Genomic DNA, 4,250 nt, shown 5'->3' with positions numbered 1-4,250 from the left:
TGCCGTTTCGATGATCTTTCGGTAATCTACTATGAAGACAAGTATATGTTTCCTTTTCTTCTTTCGAGAGCTGGATGCCACTACAATTTCGATTCAAAGAAAAAACTATTAAGAGATAGCTAGAATTGATACGGTTGTCCACGAATGGATCAAGCCATGAACCTAGTGGCAGCTATGTATGCACACGGAGCGAGCTACGCTTGCTTGTGGCGTACGTGTGGATGGTGCTCATCGCCGAGATGTGCGAGGGCTGCCGTCCGGGCCGGCGTTCTACCTCCGTCGACGTGCACACCGTCTGTCTGGTACGCTTTGCCGGCTGGTTTCCTCCGACGTGTAGATGAAAGCTAAATGAAATAATCCTCGAAAATGTAGACGAAAGCTAAATGAAACCCCATACTTTAAATTCTGAAAATCAGCACACCGAACTTTCTGATTCCGGACTATTTTCAACCTTGAGATTTTTTTGAGGGATGAAAGAACTTTATTCATCGAAAGCCACAATTTGTGGGATACAAGGATCATGGGGTTGTATGAGCCACAAGTGGCGCCCCTGAGCTAACTTAAGAGAAAATCTAGCTAAGCTATGAGCATCATTGTTTGCTAACTGACCTTCAAAAACAATTGTAGTATTGAAATTTGCCGCCCTTGCCTTTATCTCTTCTATTATGGTGCCATACGTTCCTCTGACTCTTTGGTTGATATCACTCACGACTTGTTTTGCATCTGAAGCAATGATGAAGTTTTGAAGAGCCAAGTCTTCCGCAAGAGCATATGCTTCTCTGCATGCAATCGTCTCTAGAGTTGCTGCATCTTGAAGTCCATTGATTACCAATGCCGAGCTCCCCAGATACATGCCTTGTTCGTCGCGACAAACAGCTAGAGCCGAGCCTTTTCCATAGCGTTTAGAGACTCCTGCATCAACATGGATCTTTGCAAAGCCCGTTGGAGGAGCTCGAGGCCTAATATTACCTGCAGGATGCGCCCTTGCTGCATTAGCTGATGGTTGTTGCCCCTTAATGATCTCCAAATCCGCCATATACCTAGTGATGAAAGCGTGTGTTGCATGTGGGCTTTGGAAATCTCCTTCGTGTATAGCCTTTCTTCGCGCAGTCCATGTAGCCCAAAGTGTCACAGCAAGCTTCAACAAAGCTGCATGAGATAATACTTCGATCATTGCAAATAGCCAGGCCTTTGCTGATGCACTAGTAGAAAACAGGGCATTTGTCCCGGTTCGTAAGGGCCTTTAGTCCCGGTTCTTGAACCGGGACTAATAGGTCGTTACTAATGCCTCCCCACTTTTGTCCCGGTTCTTACACGAACCGGGACAGATGGGCATCCACGTGGCCGCTGCGGGCAGCCCAGGCAGGGGGGCCTTTGTCCCGGTTGGTGACATAAACCGGGACCAAAAGGCATCCATGCGTCAGGACCTGGCTGCAGCTGAGGTTTTTTTTAAAGTGGCTGGTTTAGGGGTTTGGGGAGTTAATTTAGGTTGTTATTAGCTAGCTAATAGAGAGAACTGTCCTCTTTTATCTTCGTGCTTGGTTTACCAACGCTACTGCTATTTTCATTTCACCCGCTGATATATAATAACTCTTCATGCTCGCATCATACATCATCATATATAATAACAAGTCCTACTAATCATGCATCATCATACAACTTCTACTCGTTATTAATAAAAAGTCATACGATCATCATCCTCATAGTCATCGAACCCAACCCTACATAATTGTTCTTAGCACATGATCATCAGTATCAAGTAGGACCTAAACACCCTTAAGGTAAAATAGCATAAAACAATATAGACCCTGACTCTCCATTATGAAGAATGGAGATCATCATGTCTCCAATTCTTGCGCTTCGCTTCCTTTTGCTTCCAAGAAGCTCCTTACGACTGTCCATACATTTTTTCCATTCTTTGATTGTCATGTCTCCACTTCTTTTAGAAACCCGGTATGGACAGTTGAGATTCGTAGGACGACCTGGTTGTATGTTCAAAACATCAAGGCGACCGTGCGTATACATCAGATGAGGCACACAATCATTCGGGATTATCTGTTGAAAAACATAGTAATAACTTTGTAGTTAGCAATGATGTACTAGTTTTAGAAGTATGCAAAAAGATGCATGGATGTTGTAATAGTAAAAAATCTTACTAGGGTATCTCCATGGTAGTTACCGTAGTTCAACACGTGCACTAGTGGCACGTATTGACCATAATTTTGAGGAGTTCGATTGTAGACATTGTAATTCTCAAGATCAGTACAAAATGCGATCAAATAATTTTTCTCCTTATAAGTTAATTCGGAGCCATCGGTGTAGTGGGTTTTGTCTACCATCTTCCGCACATTCTTTAAAGAATGAAAATAAGCTGTCAATGGAAATAAGCTGTCAACTATTTTGAAATAAACAATATAAATTACTTAATAACTATGTTAAGCTCACATGGGGGAAGAATTGAAGGTGTATCCACAAGGACCCAAATGTTCATATTGTCTTGCTCGATTGTAGGATCACCAAGATCCATGGTGACAAGAATACCCTCATCAAAACCATACATCTTGCAAAGTGCTTCCTAATTTTTGCAACCAAAATGGGTTACACTCTCAGCATTGTACAGCTTTACTTCAAAATTCACACCAAGATGGGTCCTTAGGTGAATTTTTTTGGTTTCCATACTTTCATGGTCTTCAAAACCCATCCTCTCCAAGACATAGCGTCTTGCATAGTATGGGATAAGCTAGTCGAATTGGAAAAGATGAAAAATACACGTTAAAATAGTTGAAGTCGTGCTTAATTGCGAAAAAAACTATTGTCGTCGTTGCGTACCGTATGAACATCGAAGGTCTCCTCGAACTTAATGCTGAAGCGCCGATCTTCGTCCAGCTCAAGGAACCTGTCGCACATACCTCGGTCGTCGTGGCACCAGTCGCACTCCCCCGGGCGGTTTTCGTCGTCCGAGTACGACATTTCCAGCCTATGTTCATAATTCAAATATTAAACTTGTACAATTAAATATATGTACTAAAAAACCTAAATTAGATTATTATTATTAATCACGGGTTGACTATCGGTGATGGTAGCTCCTCCTTTCATTCCCGAGTGCATTATTACACCAAATTGTCTAGCACACGGTAATGAAGGAGAACCTACCCCACGACGGCGTGGATGATGGAGGGGGCTCCTAGATTTCTGCATAGAGTGCTCTTCAATTTTAGCATTCAAAGTAGGAGTACTTTTCCAATATGAGTATTCAATAAGCAAAACAAATCGTAAAATAAAGTAGTATTCAAATTAGCATACATTCAATTATAACCAAGAATACATCATCTCTTGTGTCCGTACATCGTCGAATATTATCACTAATACTCCTTGAATACTACCATACATATAGCATCGCTAATACAGCTAGAACCGTAGCGCCCGACGCGTATCGTCGCGGGCAGTGGACACCCAAAGATAAGGAACCATCACAGGATCATAGCTCCAGTAAGATCCCTGAAGAACCTGCCAGGTATTGTCGGACTTGCCCTCCAATGCAACCATGTAGCGACGGACGTGCTCGTCCTCCTCGCTGACACGGTGACGTACCACCTCCGCGATGTCTGAAAGCCTCATCACCGTCACTGGCCCACGCGACCGCCACCAAACAAGGATCGGGTCAACAACGAGTTGCCTCCTCACCAATCTACGTCCCCCGGAAGGTAGCACCACCCAATACCAGCTCGACGGAGCCTAGTCCCAAACATGGCCCTGATCAAGCAGGCCTCCACCGCCGAGTCGACAACGACGAGGATGCGGGATAGGCATCGTCGACGTCGATGCGGGAACTACTTCTATATATAGTTAAATAAATTAGTTTTATTAATTAAATCAACTAGTTCAACTACTAAGCACTTACTATAAATAAATAAAGTAGTACTTACTAAAAACAAACTACTTCTATATATAGTAAAATAAAGTAGTTTATTAAATCAAATAGCTAGTTCAACTATATATGAAGCACTTACTATATATAAAATAAAGTAGTACTTACTAAAAATAAACTAGTTTAACTATAGTTCTATTATTTTTGTAACTAATTATATTAAACACTTTCTCTTCTTATTTTTTATTTTTTTCCTCTATTCTAAATATGAACATATTCATAAATGACTTTGATCATGCACAATTTTCCTATACATACACAATATGAACATATACATATATTGACAAACAAAATACTATGAACAAAAAAATCATTAAAATTC

This window comes from Triticum dicoccoides, chromosome 2B (assembly GCF_002162155.2).
Source record: "Triticum dicoccoides isolate Atlit2015 ecotype Zavitan chromosome 2B, WEW_v2.0, whole genome shotgun sequence".
Classification (NCBI taxonomy): domain Eukaryota; kingdom Viridiplantae; phylum Streptophyta; class Magnoliopsida; order Poales; family Poaceae; genus Triticum; species Triticum dicoccoides.
This window is presented reverse-complemented; position numbering follows the sequence as displayed.